General features: G+C 40.4%; 1 protein-coding gene across 2 annotated transcripts in view; it reads right to left on the bottom strand.

Moving 5' to 3' along the window:
- Positions 1–20,880, bottom strand: part of SPATS2L (spermatogenesis associated serine rich 2 like) — a 139,652-nt gene that overhangs the window by 61,303 nt on the left and 57,469 nt on the right. For both annotated transcript variants that reach the window (XM_029959571.1, XM_018071915.2), the window contains exon 2: positions 2,388–2,464. The gene's annotated coding sequence lies outside the window, so the exon portion shown is untranslated. The remainder of the gene's footprint in view (positions 1–2,387; positions 2,465–20,880) is intronic.

Genomic DNA, 20,880 nt, shown 5'->3' with positions numbered 1-20,880 from the left:
GAAGAAAAATATGGGTTTTTTCGTTTTCAAGTTGGATGTTGTTTGGAGACCAGTTAGGCACTGGTCTGCCATCACCTGATGTGCCATCTCCTTTGCTCTGCTTGTTTATTACCTCCTGAACCAAGCTTTTTTTATTCACCTTCTAATCCTAAACTGTTTTCATCTCTAGAGTTGTCTTGATTTTGTTCTTCCTATTTTCTCCCCTATCCCACTGTGAAAAGCTGCTGTGGGGAGTGAGTGAGGAGCTGTGTGAGTGCTTGGCTGCTGGCCAGGATAAACCCACCACAGTAAGCCAAACAGAAAACCCATTCCAGATTGGTGTACTATTCTCTTCTCAAATTCTGATCTAGAACTTGCCTCAGTACTCAGTGTCTACAAAACTTCATTATTTCTCTAGATGTTTTAGGACACTTTATATCCAAATATCTGAGCTGAGTATAATCCTCACCCCAACTACAGTCTCAAGAAGATTATCATTCTACCAAGGGGTAAAGAAGTGGAGAGAGAGTACAGAAAAAGATTTTCTGACTTGATTAAAAACTTTGGCCTCATGTCCAGAAGGAACATTTACACACACCAGCCATCTTTTAATAGCAACCTGAAGGCTTCTCAGAGCTGAAAAACTAGCCCCTGTGCAAGTCTGAGGACTTTACTAATCTCCCTACTAGTGCCCCTCCAAATATAGGATCTGATTCACAAATATGGACCTTCACTAACAAGACAGCAAGTTTCCTTACTCTCAGAGCCATAAGACATTTTTCTGATGTGGAAGACAAGTACAGCTGAAAAACTATCATATTTTCACTGAAATCACAGCACTGCTTCTGAGAAATCCTTGTGCTGTATAACTTTGCTGACAAGGGTGGAGATGCTTCCAAGGTATCTTGCTCTCTAGGCAGGCCATCTGTTTCTGACAGCTCGAGTTCTGGTCATCAACTGACCCCATGACTCACTTTAGTTGTGTTACATAAAGCTCATAGCCAGACAAGTAGTATTTCATCATGTACTCAGCCACACTTGCAATCAGCAGATGTCCAAGAACCACTTTGGTCACGTATATTTTTAATTCTTTCCTTTGAGGAAATCACACAGCTCACCACTACTGAGTTTAGCATGCTGAATTATTAACTACCAGATTGATTCTATTCAGCCACTCCCTGTGAGCTTTCCACCACCAAAAGCTTTGAAAGTTTGCCATGTAGCAATTCTGTGTAAAAGTTTGAAGCAAAAAGGAAATCCTTAGGAAACAGCATAACTGCCCTCCACCAAAGAAAGAGGGTGTATGCAGTGAGTAACACGTGCAAATGAGAAGAGTTCTCCTTCAGCCTATTTATTATAATGACTAAGCACTTCATAAACCTCAATACATAATCTATTTAGCATCCTGACACCCACATTTAAGTGCAGGAGTATTGTTATCTCATTTTACAGATTTAAAATTGAGGCATAAAGTGATTCATTGAAGATTTCTCAGGAAGCTAGTCATAGGAACCACAGTCCAGATGTCCTAAGCTGCAAGTAAACTGGAGAACCTTAAAAGACATTTGAAAAAAATGGTCCATTACAACTTCACAGAATGATGAGGTCATTAGCCCACTTGTTAGATTCAGGTTTGGAACAGACTGAACTCAGGCTTTTGTAACATGCTGGACAAACTGCTTACTTTCAGATAAAACAGCAAAAGGAATTACTTGATAGGTTTAAACAAATATTTTCTTTGAAATAAGTGGCAAAAACCATGGGGTTTAGACCAACTCTAAAATGAGGCAATTACAGAGACCCCATTTATTAGTTTTGTAGTCTGTGTTTATCTAATTCATTTGCTTTTATTACAACAAAGCTGCCCTTTCCCACTACCCTGTGAACACCTTAGACTACGTACGATATGACTTCAGAATATCACTTAGGCAGAACTTGCAGCTGCAAACCATGCCACACCTTCACAGTGGTTCAAGCAATTACAAAAGGAGGGAAGGAAATGAGGAAAAGCAGTAGGACAATATAATATAAGCTGGCTAGCTTAGTGACACAGAGAAAGAAGATAAAGGAGAAATTTATCTGGAGGGGTGAAAGACTCTTAAAATGAAATTGCCCCATCCCTGGGAATGTTCAGGTCCAGGCTGGATGGGGTCTCAGCTGGTCTAGTGAAAGGTGCCCCTGCCCTTGGCACTGGGGTTGGAACTACATGACCTTTAAGGTCCCTTCCAACCCAAGACACTCTATGATTTCTATATGATTCAGCTTCCAAGATGTTCAAATAGGCTGCACTGCCCTGGTGAAAGAAGCCCTCAAAGTTCCTGGTTTCTTGTTCCTGCACTGATAGACTTCTAAGTAAAGAACCTTCCTGTCTGAATGATTAGCAAAGAGAGATATAAAAGGTATCTTACCACTGTGAATGACTCCAGTTTCTGTTCCTATTTTTCTATCCTCTCCAATAGACTATCTTCTGCAAAAATAGCTGGAACTTAAAAAAAAAAAAAAAAAGGTAATTAGTTAATTTACTCTTGATTTACTTTACTGCTCTTTCCTTACAGGAGACTTCTGCAAAAAAACCACTCCTTATTCCTTTCTTGCTCTGGTCAACACATGGGGTGCCCCTACCTGTTTTTACAGGGCTTATCATTTTTAAGAGCTTATCTTCACTGCCATGAAAGCTTAGGCAATTACCTAAGCCTTGCTGTTAGCCCTACTCTTGACCAAACATACAACTGTCCCACTTAAAACAAACCCATTTTTAAAATACATGTTTTAACCTCAAACTAGCCAGCATGTTCAGATGTGCAGAAGGATAAACCTAAGCAATGCAAATTGCTCTATCCATTCACACAAGAGGGTCATAGGTGCAAGTCACAGTAACTGGCCAGTTACCAATCAAACCCTCTGAGCAGCACTAGTGCTGTTTCACTGTGGTCATTCTCCAGAAAACAACATTATCATCTCAAGAATACTAACTCAGATGAAACAAAGGAAAACCCAAAGAGTGACATGAGCACTTTGTTCACAGTACAAGGTCTTTGCCTATTTGCATATAAATTTCAGAGGAACAGTCCCCATCGTTAAGGACACACAACCACATGGAAAGCTCAGAGCCTGTTTACCTTCCTACACAGACAAATGGAAATTGATTTTCCAATTTCATTAGCAAGGAGGAAGTAGTTAAGTTCTGCATTCTCTTCCACAGTTGCAAGGAGAAGGCAATCATGAACTGGTCAATGGTTGACCATGCATGTCAGACAGAAATTGTTCCTCTCTGGTTGCTATTGGGTTGCAGACTGGTATTTGTTTGCTTTGGAATAAGATCTGTTCAGCAGTCCCCCAGCTAACCCCTAAAAGTATATTGTGACATTTCTGAACATCCAGACTGCTGAAATCAGCCTCTACTAAGCCACTACGACTAGATTATCTTTGTTAATTTTTCCTTCTGTATTACAAAATACTCTCTGTAACAGACTAGAAGTGTGTGACTGCTGTCCTATTTAATCCATTTTATCCTTACAAAGCTACGTGTTTTGCCAAAGTGAATTTTAGACTGCTAAAGTCCTGTCAGTATCACAGGTTTTACTTTAAAGCATGGCAGAAAGCTCTTAATTGCTTCTGCATCCGAAACAGCCAGATGTTCCCCGAAGCACTTCACCTGGCAAAGGCTCTCACAACAAAGACTCTCACAGCTCAGGTCCCAAAGTCCATTGCAATTTAAACACATATTTCTGCATGGCTTGCTGAGTCACAGCTATGTTCAAAATCAAAGGAATGAATAGAGCAATTTAAAATGTGACGCTTCGATGAAGAAATACAAGTACTCACACATGTCAGTGTTAAAGAGCACTTCTGGGTGTTGGAATCTACACAACAGGCACAGATCCATGAGATGAATAGAGGGGTTGGAAACCTGGTGAGGAAAGCATACCCAGTTCCTCGTGTTTGAGCAGAATACCCCAACCAAGCACTCAGGAAGAGGCCTATGCTATGGCCTTACCAATAGTTTGTTCTTTGGTGCAAGCAAGGGCAAGACTCGCTAATTTATTTCCTTCAGAGAGACACAAGGAAGGGCTGAGAACTCATCCCTTTTCTCTAGTGAGCAAGTGGATTAAAACAGAGTAAGACAGTAACCTTCCTAATAGTTACTGCATTTCTTACACCAACATATGGACATTTAACTCCTTCTAGCACTGTCTGTAGTCTGCAGGTGGTATTTTTAGGATTTAAACACAGCAAATAGATCATGCACATTATTTTACTGAGGCACCCTAGTGACTCTGCTTTTTTTCCTGCAAAATACACTGCCTGCTAAACCTCACTTTTGATCTTCAACCTAAGCTGTGGGAGAGAATCCTCTCCAACTTCACTGGAAGATTGAAATCTGAAAAAAAAAAAAAATCAAAATGGGAAGAGTTTTAAAACTTTTAAAAAAATCTATTTATTTTCCTCCTGCTCATTGACTTCTTTTGACAATTTTTGTCCTTTCAAACTTCATAAGATACTGAAGAAAGTGACAGGTAATGTCAGAATGCCATTTCCTGATGTGGTCAAGAAATATGGTATGAAATTAGTCAAGTTAGAATTATAATTGTTGTCCTTTGAGTGCTATTATTAAAAACTATTTTAAAAGACAAAAGAACAAGAACAAAAAATTTAAATCCAAGGTTCTTGTTTTGCATCACCATAAAGCAACAAATAGCCAAGACAATTGTATGCTATATGCAAAATTATAAAAATTGCCAAGTTTTATTGTGTGTTGTAAAGGTTTGTTCTTTCCGAGCAACATCACATCTATCATGTTTGACCAAATAAGATTTAATACCTTGAAAAAAAAAATTAATTCTAGGGGACATCTCTCCATAATTTGATCACTTTCCTAACTCACCATTTTGTACTGTCTCAATGTTCCATAGCACGTTTTCAAAGAAAAGATTATGCAGGAAATAATGACTCAAGGGAGGAGAAAGGAAATCAAGAGTAAAAGCACAACCGATAAAGGGACACTTATTTCATTTATGTATCCTCGCAGAAAATACTGTTGCTTAACATCTACAAATGTTTCAGGTAATTTCCCACCATAATGAAAGGTCAATTCTTGAGGTGATTTTTATTTTCAAACAAAAAAGGACCCTAAAACAGGAAAGCATGCTGTCATTCAGCAGGTCATAGAATACAGACTCCTAAAAAAACAGTGGTCCATCCTCCTTTGTACCAGAGCCATGGTTGATGAAGGATATGTGCATGGAGATGACATGAAACCCCCCTTGCAGAACCTTCAACACATTGTCCCTCACTGCAGGGAATGAAGAGAAAAATGCAGAGCCTCAGATATCACATCACCAAACTGCACATCCAGCAGAGCTCAGTGACAAACAACTACCCCAAATCTAACAGAAGCCAAAAAACCCAGCAGGAATCAATGCTCATTGCAGCTCTAGAGACCTGTAGAAGATACAAATAAACCAAGTACTTAAATCCCTCTCCATCTTGAACTCTCACCTATTCAACAGTTCCCTAACCCTAGTATTAATGTGATATATGACACATACAAGCACCAGAACCAGGTACTAAATTTAAATCTAGACCACAACAGCTATTCATTGTGACACAGGCCTTAATGAATCTACAGAGCAGAATCAAAGCATACCACGAGCTATATAACACTCTAGACAGGGGTCCTCATCTTATAAAAATTTTCTTTATTTTTCAGAAAAGTAAAACAAGCTCTCAGACCACTTTTCTTCTGATGTATAAATCTGACCCTAACCTTAACCTAGGATTTCACAATATACTTATCACACAGAAGAGCTCGAAAACCTAAAACGCTGCACTCTGCTAATTCCACTATAGACCTAGGAGTCTCATAGATCCTAACAGCAAACATAATCTCCAATTCCCGTGTACATATCCTATACACAGTGCAAAATACAGTGCTAAGTATAGCCTAGTGACAAAGATCGGCACTGAAATTAACTGAAAGTAATTTGTCCCAGTCTGCTGAGAGTTGTTTGTTTGGCTTTGGTTTGGATTGGTTTATTGTTTATTTTTTTCAGAAGAAATTGAAACCTAGGTTTATAGGTGAAATCAGAGGCATGCTGAGCTGGGATGAATGCTGATAACACAAGCATACAATGGACTATGGCTAACTTTCTTTCCAGGATATTTCTCTGGTGAGGCCACTGATGGAACATTTAGGTGAGAAGGAAGTCAACAGAAGGCAGGGAATCTTCTACTGAATGTTGATATGACCAAGTGCAAAGACTATTTGGCATTTGCTGGTACACACACATAAAAAAAGTGAGATTTTGTTGGCAGTTTTGGCACTGGGGTTTTTTTGGTCCTTTTTGGGGTTTTGATTTTGGCCCAGCTAGCAAGTCACATTTCCCTAATGGCCAGTGCAGTTATTTAGCACATGGAAAGCAAACCTCCCTGTCTTTGACAGTTAAGCCTCAGCCTTACACCCAACACAGACTGTAAGCTCTGATGCAGTCATTGCAAATAAGGCTCCTTGTCTGTCACTGCTACACTTCAACACAGTTATAAGATCCTGTTTTGCATCTCAGTATTCAGTCAATTAATAACAACCCTGCCTGCCTTTACAACTAACCCACGATGCTCCATCTTGTGCACTACAGTTTCCAGCTCTGGCCAGGGAATGCAGTGTTCAGCACACTCAGCAGGATCCAGCCTTCAGAGGACAATTCATATCGACATTCATGACGTGCGTTTCTTATTACAACAAAAGATGCATATGGCTGTAAAGCAGCTTAAGCTCTCTGACTAAAACCATCCTCATCTGATATTTGCCAGAGATTGTATAGCAAAAGAATCTCTTGACTTCAGGACTGGGAAAAAACTAAATAAAAACTTCAGGATTGGACCAGCTCTCATCCTATGCCAGATTTCTGTCCAGTGGCACAAGTCAGATAAGAATACCACAGTATGGCAAAGGAGAGGATTCATGTTCAACACTGGCCCAGAAAGGAAGGAAACCTGCAAATGCTGTGTTGTCCTGTCAGGGTGAAAAATTGCTCTTGAAGGCCCTCATAGCATGGAACCAGACATACAACCAGCATTCTTTCAGTTTTGGCCAGCATGACACAGCATGATCTAAAACACAAACCAACTCTGGTGTTTACTATGATCTATACATCTTAAAGGACTTAAATATCCTGTTCTTCTGGTCTTTGAAGCTCTTCCTTGTTGTATGGAAACTCTGATGTGAGCTAGAGCATCAAGATGGGCTCAGAAGCTTTATAGATACATTTTTTAAAACAAGTCCTCATCCAGAGCCTGTAAGCACCTTTATTCTCCTAATAGTGATCTCCTTATTTCAGTTTGTTACTCCTCCTAATGTAACATCAGTCAACAATTTACTCTCAAAGTATTAATGGCCTAACCCAATTCTTCCTGACAGAACTGGAGCTGGAATAGATCCGTAACACAGACATATGTGAGCCAGATGACACTGGAAATTCCACACCACACAGTACGACACCTAGCATCTCATCAGATGAGAAATCTCTCTTAGAAGTCCATTGTCAGAGGAACAGGACCCACTGGAAGCCCAAAATGGTTAGAGGACCTAACTGTTGTCTCATTAAAGCACCAGCTCTCAGACAATGAGCATAGGGCAATGCTTAGAAGTTCTACTTCCTACAAGAATTGCTGTCAGCTTCCTATATGTACCATACTTCTGATAGATGAGGATAGTTTTTTCCATAGCTGGGAATGTTTTACTTGGATATGTTTATTTTTCCTCAATCTCTGTCTGACTTATACATATCTCCACTTATTTTACTTTTCTCCACTATCAGAAACAGTAAGAGGGTTTCTGTAACCAACTCCAGGTAGACTATTTATGACCCTAGTACATTTACAGAAAGCTCTTTGCACCAAGAAACCCATCTACAAGCTCCCAGAAAAGCCTTGTTTTGGGAATAAACTTCATGAAAAGAGACTTATTTGTAACACAGCAATATGACTGTCTTAGTTATCTATTTCAGTCTGAAAGTGGAAAAAATTGATACTTTCCACTTTGCAGAACTCTCCAGTGGAGCAGGCAGAACAACAGAACAGCTACCCAGGCACATATGCTCTACTTGGTTCTCAGAGTGTCTGTATAGTTTATCAAGATCAGCTAATTGGAATTAAGAAGAGAATTTTCCCTGAAACACATGTCAAAATTATTTCCTTAAGGGCAGAAGAGGACTTCTGAAGCCACATTTGGAAATATTCAAAAAATGACATCTTCAGCCAAATGGTTATGACAGTTCTTCATTATTATTACTAAAGAAAATACTCCCCAACACATTCCAAGCTAATCTTTGCACCCTCTTCCCTGCCCTGAACTGAGGATGCACATAAAGTATGGCTGAAAAGGCAGTATCCCATCTGGAGTTAGCAAGACTGCCCAACAACACAAGCTATTATTTGTCAAGATTCCAGCTTCTGAATTTAATGAACTTGTAGAGAATCCTAGAAATAGTCCGATATACTGAAAAAACATATTTAATACGGAAAGCCTTTGGGAGTAGCCAAGTGGAATACTTGAGGAAAAAATTATCATTAAAGAAGCTGTAGAGGATTTACAATTCTGTTTTGTTTGGATCTGTACAGTAGCCTGGCCCATAAATAGAAACCAGTTTTGTTTTTTTTTACATTTACTTTGCTTTCTTTATTTGAGAGTTGTGGGAATGATGGTAACCAAGCAACGTCACAAAGCTGGAAAGCGCTGGTTAAGACAATTGCTGATACCCTGATCAGCCAGGATGTGTTCAGTGCCTAGGAGAGCTATAGGATCTCCATTTTTTACACTTCAAGGGCCACAAGACCCTAAAAAGAATGAGAAAAAGATTCTGTATGATCTGTGGACTCTTCGTGCCTCTGTGTGAAAACTGCCTCCCTCTGAATTGAGTTCTGCTGCCACTTGGAGCCACCCTGAATTTTACTTGCCACTTTTGCACACTGAAAGGTCAATCTGTCAGGAGAGCTTCCTCTGGCTGAGGCTTGGGAACTCAAACACACTGTGTCTCAGACAGTGCGTTAACAAATTAAAAATAACCTCCACAGATTTGTTAGAATATTCACTGCGGACCCAGGTAAATTTCAGTATGTTCATTTACACAGAACACAGCCTTATAATTAATGCTAAAAGTTGGTGATAAAAAGTGTAACCAAATTGAAAAAAAAAAAATCCACTATGTTATTTTCTGGTCAGAAACCTACCCTCCATTTCACCTCTAGCACATCAGAACAATTAAGTGTTTTACAGCTTCTATAACGAATTACAGCTGAAACACCTTATTTTCAATGTGACTGCAATCAGCACCATTTTCCAACTGGCACATCCTCCAGGTAATCTGTCTTCAGCCTCCCAACAGCAGGACAGAAGCTTCTGAAGGAAGTAGTACTTCATAGTTTGCACACTTAAGCAAAATCAGTTGTGTCCTCACTCTGTCAAACAGTTTTTATTCAGCACTTTATAAAGCAATTTAACTGCTCCAAAACAGACATTTTCTTAATAGAAAAGCCACTGTATGTATTTTTGTATATACATTTCAAGACATAATCATAGTCTAAGAAAGAGAAGTATGCAAATGATGCTTTTTTAAAAGTTAAAATTATTTGCTTATCTAAATAAGCAGAGGCAGAGAAAGTATGTCTGAGTGCATATTGATGAGGGCTTATTTTAGGAAACAAAGGATGCCTACTGAGCACAGCCAACGTGTGGTGGACAGTGCATCAAGGCTGTGGATATCGAGTTTACACTGCAATTAACAGCACCTTAGTCTCACAGGCAGGGCAGGGAGATCAGTACCAAAAGCAACACAACTCGGCTATAGCAGATTTGAGCTTAACATACACAATATGCAGGTACTGAGAGTCCACAGGGTGCATTAAAAAGCTCAATCCTGCAGAACAGGTTTCCAACTTTTCCTCATACTGATATCCACCTGATACTGGGTTTATTGTGCATTACCAGATATCAAAGACTACAATAAATAAGAATTAAAATCACCAAAAAGCCCCAACTAGAGACCACATCTAAAGATGTCCCCTCCAAGTAACACTAGGGCACAGAGACAAGGGAATTTCAGGGATCTTGGTCTACTAACACCCTTCCTTTGCTTCTGAAAAAACATCACACCATGAATGCAAAAAGTAGAGCTGTGTGCCAACACTACATCATGTCATAACGACAGTGTTAACTTTGCCTTTACAACAATGTAAGTGGATCTGAAGTTCAAAGAAGAGAGCACCTCCTGTGAATCCCTAGCAGAAACTAGCCCAGCAGAGGGATGTACACCCTGCACCACCCACTGGAACAGGTCCTACTGCACTGCATCCTGTTCAGAAAGAAACCACTATACCCAGGGTCCAGCATATGTTATATGGTCTGATTCCACTTCACTGCATCGCAGTTGGCCTGATGTGTGGACAGGAAGAGGACTGAGAACACCCAGCCAGCTATCGTCTACACAATTTCACACTCTGCTCTCCTCCGTGGCACTCCTACAAGAGCTGAACACAACCACAAAGCATGTTTGTACAGCACAGAGATTAGACATACTCCTTCTCATATAAAACTCCAATCCTTATTTCTCTCCATTTAGCATGGGGAAATACTCTCTTTTCTTGTGCATTCGGATTCTAAGAATGGGATCATAACAAACAAAAATGAAGAATGAAATCAATTTCCAAATGTAAATATAATTCTAGCCTCTTTTGAAGTTTTAATAGAAAGGAGGAGCACAATTACCCAGGGGATCTTGGTCAGACTCTGTCATGAGTGTAAATGAGATCTCATTCCCATGTGGTATTTCACATCACAAAGGAAAGCACAGAGCTCTCACAGCCCTGAGACAGAAGGTTCCACGAAACAGTAATTTGTACGTCAAAGCGGCTTTTTCGTGGGAATGACATACAAATAACAAAATAACACCCAAAGTTTTTAAGTAAACTTCTCACGCTGGAACTTACTGTTTCTCTGATGACTTAAAATATTTTTGCCTGGTCTTCAGCTGAAATGCTTGTGCCAGTCTTTTAGTTACAAAGGAATCTGGCTAAAATAAAGAAAAAATACAGTGTGGTTTTCTACTCTGCTAGTAAGTTTGGATAAAAGTAAGTGCTGGTGCAAATCTGGAAAGCCTTCAGTGAACTCAGATACAGCCCATGTTAGAGGAAATCAGTTTGCCTCAGTTTATTGGTATAGCATCTTCTATATGGATGATTTATTCTGAATTCATGTCTACATTTACTTTCCTAGGAACAAACATGCATTTACTGCTGCCACTGAGCCTCAGCAGCTGACTTACAAACTTGGTATCTCTGCTCCAAGTGCCTTTGAGATACCAAGAGTAAAGTTTATTCCAGTAATATCCACTCACCCACAAGACAGAGTCTGCATATTTTATGGTACACTAAAAAAAGTAACATCACATTTCTTTAACAAAAGAAAGTTGCATGGAAAACATTACATGCATGCAACGTGGCCAAGCTACCATCTCTAGCCCAACCTTTGCTTTCCAAACCATCAGCCTTCTGTTTGTTCTAGCTTTGCAAACTCGTAGTACATTGATGTTGTTTATTTTCCCATTTTATTTCCTAAGATATTTGCTGCTTAAATAGAAGAGGGAAGTGGCATACAAGAGCTACAACCTATCTTGCTTGTTTCCAAGGCCTCCTGGCTTTCACAGATGGACCTCTGCTCATATCACCCATAACTTTAGTCTTCAGTATGAACTGAAGTTTTCACATGTAAGCAAACCCCTTAACATCCATACCTGTGGATTTCAAACACTCACACTGTCTGACCACCTCATATTCACCTTGATCACAAATGTGTTAGAATTATCTCTGCTGCCTTGGTACATAAGTACCTTTCTTCTAGTGAATTATCTAAGTCAATGAACTTGAAAAGCCAGAGAAAAAACTCCTGGTGTATGTTCAGGACTACAACACATTGTAAAAGCTGACCATTAAAAGTAGAATTACCAAATTACAAAATAAGACTGAAATGATTACATGTTTTCATGGAATCACAGAATGAGTAAAGTTAGAAGGGACCACAGTGGGTCATCTGGTCCAACCTCTCTGCTCAAGCAGGGTCATCTCAAAGCACATGGCACAGGATTGCATCTAGACAGTATATGAATATCTCCAGTGAGAGAGATTCCACAACCTCACTGGGCAATCTGCTCTAGTGCATGGTCACTGCACAGTAAAGAAGGTCTTCCTCATATTTAGGTGGAACTTCCTGTGGCTATATTGTTGGGTTTATATGGGGTTTTTTTGGGGGTGGGGGTGTTAAACTTTAATCCATGAATAGGCACCTTTCTACAACTGTATTAACACAGACAGTTAATAATTTATGGCCTTTCTCTTAAGAGTCCATCTGCTGTATTTTCCATTTCAATTAACAGCAGATTACTTCCCAAAGCTCTTTCTGTGGTCAGTACTGCAAACTGAAAACGTCCAAAAATGTAGCGCATAAGAGTCCTTGAGCCTAAACGAGCAAAAGACAAAGCCTTTTAGGGAGTCTGGTCCCAAATTTGTTTAAAGACAAAATCCAACAAAACCAGCACGCTCAGCAGCAGCCCTCCCAAGCAGCCCCAGCAGCCAGCTGGCACCAGCTCCAGCAGTTCCCCACGCCAGCCATAAGGTCTGCAGCAGGAAGGCAGCTTGGCAAGAGCCCCACTCCCATACAGGTGGTGAAGCACCTTCACCACACTCCTGCCTTACAGACCAGCGTTTTGAAACGTGTTGTCCTTGCCCGGGTCCTTTTGGCACCGCAGAAAAACAGCCCTTTGCTATCACGCTGTTTGGCCACTTCTCTCTCTTAAACCACTTCTGAAGACCTGGGCTCTGACTTCACATGCAGCTCAAAGAGGGTGCAGAGCCTGGTGGGCCAAGTTCAGCCCAGAATGAGCACATACCACAATAGAAAATGTCTGGGGTTTGCCATCAGTAACAACAAGCCTGAGATTTTTCAAATCACAGAAAAGGAATCTTTAGTACTAGGTTAAGCAGCTCTCCAAATGAAGAAGATATTATTTATGTAAAATAGCGAACAGTAGTTTAACATCGTGCTTTTCGGTTTAAATAATGACTGCATTTACATTGCTTCATTCTTTTAATATGATGCAACAATGTTAATGATGAACCTTTTTGCAGCTTAACAGACCTTGCAACTACAAGATGATCCGTCTTCCATTTAAAAAGTCCCTTGTTACAGCTTAAGAAACCAGGTTTTGCTCTTTGGCAATTCTCGTTGAAATGCTTTGGAAGGTACCATCATTCACTTACAGGTTGATTTTCAGAGGACCTGACTGTACACAATTCCAGTTAAAACATCCTGCACTCAACATCTCTGAAATTCCAACACCAGGAAAGAAATTAAAAACTTCCAGCCTCTCCTCATCTACAGGGTAACATGCAAAATAATCAGGGTTGGATACAGTGTAACTTAAGAGAAGGAAATCAGGTGTTAAAATGCTAACCCTAATGTTAACCCTAACCCGAACCTCATCCTAGTAGCAAAGAAAAAGAAACCCCATCATTCTTTGCCAAGAGATCACAGAACCACAAAATGAGTCACAGTGGATGGGATCAAACTCCCTGCTCAAGCAGAGTCATCCCAGAGCACATTGCATAGATTAGGTCAATAGATGGTTCTGGAATATCTCCAGTGAGGGAGATTCTACACCCTCTCTGGGCAGTCTGTTCCAGTGCACAGTTACTTCATGGTAAAAAAGTTCTTCCTCGTGTTCAAGTGGAACTTTCTGTGCATCAGTTTCTGCCCATTGCCTCTTGTCCTTGGCACCACCAAGCAGAGCCTGGAACTATCCTCTTGGCACCCCTCTTTAGATATTTATTAATGAGGTCCCCTCTCAGTCATCTCTTCAGTGCAATCCTCATTGTACTCGTGGCAGTGCAATGCATGAATTTACACACACGACCATCTGTTGCAATATTATGCAACAGCAGAGTGACTTTCAGACCACCAAATCATGGAATCATAGAATAGTTTGGGTTGGAAGGGACATTAAAGATCATTTAGTTCCAAACCCCCAGCCGTGGGCAGGAATGCCAACCACTAGATCAGGTTGCCCAGAGCCCTACCCAATCTGGCCTCCAGGGGCAGGGTATCCACATCCAAACATCCTTGTTCGGATCTTCCTTGGTTTCATAGGCTTACTCTCTTCACTACAAAATGAAATACAACACTTCACATCATGGAGTATCCCTCACCCCAAAACACCCTGTGGACTCTGGACCCTCTCACAGGACAGTCAGACACTCCAGGCCTGAGCACTACATGGAGCAAAAGGCAGCACACTGCTGTAGCCTGCTCCACAGCTGTCTCTCATGCCATAATCCTGGCTAAGGACATAGAACCAAACTCCTACTCACATCAAAGTGCTGCAAAACTGCCAATACATGTAGAGCTCTGACAGGACCTTAGTTTGAAATATCCCTTCCCTAGAAACTAAGCTGCAGAGCACCTAGACTGCACATAGTTCAGACATGTGAAGAGTTTGTGTCCTTCACAACAGGAAAAATATGTGAGGCTACAGGCCACACTGTGCTGCAGATACAATAGTACACAATTAGAACCATCTCATATCGAAAAAGCCCAATGAATTTAATTTTAAAACTAACAAAAAAAGGAGAACTTAATATAAATATTTAAAAGATCATAAGGAAAGATATTGATTTTACACTAGTATCACAAAAGTGCAACTCCACCGATGTTGAAGATTTTCTGTCTTCAGTGTGTGCCAGAAAAATGACGACACTTTCCATAGTCTCCTTTCACACAAAAAGATAAACACGAAAGAATCACAGTTCTGATGGAAAGCTGATTGTCTGCTCTGCTCAAGGCTTCTCCAACACATCACTGTTTGGATATTTATTTTACTTCTTTTAGGATAAAATAATAATTACTACATTAAAAAAATTACATTATCGCAATCAACTCTATGCCAACCATGTTCTCTTGTCTTCTGCAAAATCTTCTAATCCACCAGCAATTTGGTAGATAATCAGCATATGTAGACTAACAAGGCCCAAGAGCACAAATACTTAAGACAGGCATATGGTTTTAGCAACAGACAAAAAAAGGAGAGCTGTTTTTTTTGAGTGACAAGGAAGCAATGACAATGGGCCAAACTCTGTATTTGTGGATTTCATTGAGTATAAGCCCTAAGAGAATCTGGCTCTAAATTAGTAACATATAAAATGCTGCAAGCACACAATTTCCAACAGATCCTTAACCAAAAGGCCAAACCTGAGGAAAACCTCATGAGAGCTAGGTAAGTCCTGATCCTGTATTACCACCGCATAGAAAAGATATTCCCTGTAATTCTACCCTTTCACTCTCACCTCATGAGCTTCCATTCCCACTTGAGTGACTAAACAGATACAATCAGACTGGTTCTGACTGCCAGACCTCCTTCTGGGCCCTGGGATCTTCCCCAACTTTCCTCCCCACCAGGGCTCCTTCCAGCCACCATGTTCTGCTCTCTTCACTACTACAAGCCTCCAGGCACTCTTCTTACACAGCAGCTGCTCTAGTTCACCTGTATTCTCCTCACACTGCAGACTTTCCCCAGGCACCTCCTGTCCTACCTGTGCTAGAACTCTGCATCTGATAGTAGACCTGATCTTTTGACTCCTTTTTCCTGTTCTTGCCTGACACTTCAGACCTGGCTGCCTCTCGCCTGGCCAGATGAATCATCTAGTCCTTTCTGGCTTCCACTTGTTTGTATACACTGTAATTTGGTTACTGTGGAGGAAGAAACTCTCAAGGATTTTAACAAGAAGTAGGTTTCTCTCTTTCATCCTAATAACAAGATGGGAAACCTCAGAAGCTGTGGGAACAGATGGCAAAGCTTATCTCCACCTGAGTGCTGTGCAAGCAGTTTATCTCCACACCACCCTTCACTCCAACATATCCAGCACACAGAGCACAAGCTCCAATTCTAACACCAAAGCATAACTTCATGCCAGCACCTTAACAAACCAGCCAACTCAAAATTTCTAGCCAGAACTAAGTTATTACTGGAAAACAGAAACACAGAAAAGGCAACATTTCATTCAGACCAAGTCCAAAAGACCACTAAATCAAATTCTACACAGGTTAATGTTCCTGCACAAGACAGTTATTGCTTCCATTAACACATAAAGGAGAAGTCCCATAGTGATGACATTTTGGGACTCGTAGGTTTTTTCACTACTAGCATAAACCAGAGCTCTGAATACATTCCCATTGAGAAGTACCACCACACCCAAGCTGCATGTGCAGTGCTTTTATTGCATTTAATTTTACACAGAGAACCATACACGACACTGTAATTTAAATACTAAAAGTGGATAGCTTAAGTGTAGTACAGAAGAGGAAGCCACAAAGTGGATGTGCATGGGACAATACATACTGAAAGCTGGTTTTATATATTACTAAGTAATTTAGTCTGAAAAGACCATTTGACTACATGCTTGAGCTTAGACTCATCCAGAGTCCAAATACTCTTTCCTGGCAGTTGTACTTAACCCAATCAGAAAGCCTCAAGTCTTGATCTGCCACCATGCACTAGTCTTTAGCAGTGAGGAAAGCCAGGTGCCATGGACAGCACTCAAGCAGACACTTCAGTGCTGAACCTTCAGGGCAAGTATTGCACAGGTTTCTAAAAAAAAAAATCAGCCAGGATCCTGAAGAGCTACCAGCACTCAGAAATGTCTCACAGCACAGACAATATCTTTTGGTGCTGTTCCAGGTAAGACTCAGTCAAACACCACAAATTCTTGCTCAGATTTTACATAAAGCTGGGACAACAAACACCAGTCTACCTCTCCTGAACACAAGGTGTTTATTTTGAAATGCTGCCAGGCAGGTTGGCCTTACCAGCCCAGAAAGATAACTCCATGAGCCTGCACTGTCAATATACCAGTGGTAGCTGCTCCTTGAATGCTAACTCAAAACACACCCACAACTTTCGAGGATAGTCACCTCCCAAGAAATCATTCTGACAATTCACTTGGCTATGCACAGCATGAACAGATAACATTGCTCAGCACCACTCAGGACATAAAACAACATCAGCCCTCTTAGAAGCACAGGCTTAAGTTACCACTTAAAAAAAAAAAAGAAAAAAAAGAAATAGAACAGACCTTCAAAGAAAATTCAATAAAACTGTACCAGTTCACACAGGCCAAAATCTGTCCCCAGCCCTGAGCAGCAGCACGCCAGTATTCACAAACAGGTGAGGCTTCTCTGCCATTTGAACTCTTGCCTTTCCAACACTTGGGAGATACATTCGTCAGTAATTTAAACACTGGACACAGTACACAGCCATAGGCATTTTTTTTTCAGTCAGCAAACCACTAGAGAGAGTACTGAAAGGCCTATTATGAAGGCCAATCGCTATCCTTTTCCTGAATGACCACATGAAAATCAGTGACTGTTCCACAATGGATTGAAAGGGCCTTTTGTCTGAAGGAAAGGACAAGGAGTCACAAAGTATTGCAGATTCATTTGTAATTCTTGGGTTTTGAAGAAACTGCATAACTTCAGTTAAAAGCAGACCAAGAAAAGAACAAGCTTTGAAAATGTTATGCCACAGTCCTTTCCTACTATGTACATGCAGAGCATATTTTTAGTCTCTTATGTATTACAAAAAGATGGGCAGCCATTCTGTATTATTGTTGTTCTACAAGAGAAGTTTAAAACACATGCAGAGTTTTGACTTTATTCCCAAACCCTAATTAGGGTCTGCAGCACTATTTGCCTTGTGTAAACAGAAAATCATCAGGAGCTTTTTTGGTACAACATCTAGTAGAAGTATAATTGTACTGGGATAATAAGTGAAAGCATTGTCAGTGTTGCTTAATAATCAGTTTAGTAATTGAGCAAATTTGGCACCACTCATAAAGTATAAGATGGCCTATTCAAGAAAAAGACCTTTTTTTATACTGAGAAACAAGCATTAGACTCTAATTTTGAAGTTCTGTTTCTGAAGTCCCTCACAAAAAGAGGTCAATTACTGCTGACAACTTCCCAGAAGTAAGAAATGTTTTACTTCTCCACCCACCCCAATCACACTTCAGTTCCCGGATTTTATGTGCAAAAATGCACACACACTCAAAATGGGATTTACACACCTGATTTCATTACAGCGTTTCTAAACAAGCTTCACATGGACAAACTTTCAGCAGGAATGACGGTAGAAGCTAATAAACTAAACCAGATTTCTTCTACCCCATACTCAGAACTAGGGAATTACTGTACTGCCATTCAGAAACAAGAGTCACAGCTATCAGACTTGCCCTCTTCACCCATATGTTCCACCCATGTACTGTGAAGTTAAACAATCAAAGAGTGTCACTTTTCACTCCCCAGCTTCTTTCCACATCTCAAAATTTATACTCCTTGCGCTCCCACTAATGGCACCTGAAAACAAAATTTTGCACACACTGTTGGTCAAGGTGCCAGTTGGATTTAGCTCTTCTGACTGCCCTATCAAATTACATCAGGCAAGGAGCTGGTCCTTGGCATGTTACCAGACTGCAGTACCGGTGCCAAAATCTTTTCTGCAGGAAGCACCCATGATGCCACTTCCAGATATACATCAGAAGCAGAAGTCCTGCCACGATAAATATACCCACAAGGTAACTACACACCCCATCATCTCATGGTCTCCAAAACAAGAGCTTAGAGTTCTCAGGGCTGTAAAGAGAATCTTGAAATTGCAAAGCAGAGGCAAAATAATGCTACACCATCTTCCTGAAGCCCAAGGTGCTCAGAAACCCCCAGGGCATAGAGGTGTGAAGTACAAAGCCCCCTGCTAGTCTCCATGAAGCTCAGGGCCAAATTCTTTGATATAATAATGATATGGAGCATTGCTTTCAAACAACTATTAGGAGGGGAAGGTACCCAGTCTAAAATAAAGGTACTTTGCTACCGAAGTTAACTATTTCACTACCATTTGTTTTCAAGAAATCAATGAGAAAGCTAGTGAAGCATCTGAGGAGGGAAGGTGGGAGGAAGAAAAGAAAAACTGAAGGACTGGAACAGTGTAGAAAAACATGGAGGAGACAGCAGCATCAGCTATAGGTATGGAGTTGTATTTCCCTGGAGTAACATAGACAATAAAATCCTTAATATTAGCTACAAGTCAACTACAATTAACAGTTAACTGTAAATTATTTTTCTTCCCTAGATCTTTGTGCAAAGTCTCACCGTCCTTGGGTCTTCTTCTCCAAGTCATTACACAGCTTTACTTTTATCCTCCAGTGCACAGTGCAAAGTGGAGTTTGACCTCTCCTATAGATTTGTAAAGTGCCACACCAGACTGTTTTGAGAAAATGGCTGAGGTGGGGTTTTTTGTATTCCGCATGACTAACATTGCTTATAACAGTGTCTAAAGACCTCTAAGACTTGGCCTCTAAAAACGTGCCAGGAAACACAGTCCCTAGAATGACAACAGAGGCCCCATGTGTGGGTGAAAAGGAACACAAATATACCAGTTAGGGGGAATTAATACCAAATACAGGTTGCCTACAACTGCTGATGGGCATAGCTTTGGTACTTCCACGATTGATAGAGAAAAACTCAAAGAAAATATAAAACACATCGTAGACCACTGGAATATTTTTGTGCTTTCTCTTTAAAATAGGGTTCCAGACATGTATTTCCTTGAAATTCGGGCAATAGCAGGAAGGTGTCCTGACATAGCCTCATTTCCGTTTTTTTGAGCCAGAAGGACTAGATAAGAATAACTGATCTAAATTCAGAACCAAACCTCTCTCAACACGGAAAGATGCTTGTGTTCGATTTTTAGGCTCATTGCTACATGTCAGACAAAACAATAATTCTCAAGCACCGGCTTCTTCTCAGGCATTTGCCTGGGCATAAGGACTGTGGAAAAGGACCTTTCGCTTTAAGAATAACCCTGAGAACATTTTGAAGGGTACTTAATTTAATTCATCTTAATCATAACACTTTCCTACACAGTAAATTTTCCAGAGTTGTGACCTTACCTCCTTGCATGGTTATACAGCACCTGACAGAGTACAAGCCTTATCTTGATTAGTGTCTCATTACATTTAACAGATCCTGCTGTTCCCATAAAGGACCAAACTCCTTCCACTCCCATAACACAATTAGTGGGAGAACACTCACAGCCTAGCAGCAGCGTTCAGCTCCAGCAGTTTGTGATGGCGCCTCACAAAATTCATCAACCTGTTCTGACCTGGAAATCATTCTGCACTTGCACGGTTTGACTGCATTCACAGAAACAATTGTGGCAAGGGCACAGTGTCCTGCTCACGGCAGCTTGAGGACTCTAGCCAGTGGCATTCAACAGGTTACCATTCAGGGTTTCTTTCATGGCCAGTGCAAACTATATTCCTAGTTAACCTGACATTCTGCATGCAGCACTCTTTTCCACTTTCTATGTAGAAAGTTTTTAGTTTACCTTCCTGAATCATCACGTTTTGGAAAATACTTTATGATTACATTAGGAGCTCAAAGAAACAGAAGAAAGATGTTTTATGCATACACTGGTAATTCAAATTTAAAAGTTAAGAAAAAAGAATTGCCACAGAAGATCATTAGTTGCCTTGAAGCACATTTTCAAGCTGAAATCAACCAAATCAATCCAGTGGAATGTGACCTGGAATGAAACAGATGGATTTTCTGTGGTGCCTCTTAGCTCTCCTAAAGAAAACAAATTTGGTAGTACCAGTGATTCACAGCTCAGAATGATGAGGCTGAGGGTGGGGAAGAAGCTTACACTATTAATTTACAGCTCAACAAAGCAGGCATTGCATTCTGATAGAGAATAAAATACTGCCAGCTGCCACTGTTTATCAAAGAATTCCATACCTAATGATTAATAT

The sequence above is a fragment of the Manacus vitellinus genome, unplaced genomic scaffold, assembly GCF_001715985.3.
Source record: "Manacus vitellinus isolate BGI_N305 unplaced genomic scaffold, ASM171598v3 scaffold_20_pilon, whole genome shotgun sequence".
NCBI classification, from domain to species: domain Eukaryota; kingdom Metazoa; phylum Chordata; class Aves; order Passeriformes; family Pipridae; genus Manacus; species Manacus vitellinus.
The sequence above is the reverse complement of the archived record's forward strand: the minus strand, read 5'-3'. Positions and strand labels throughout refer to the sequence as shown.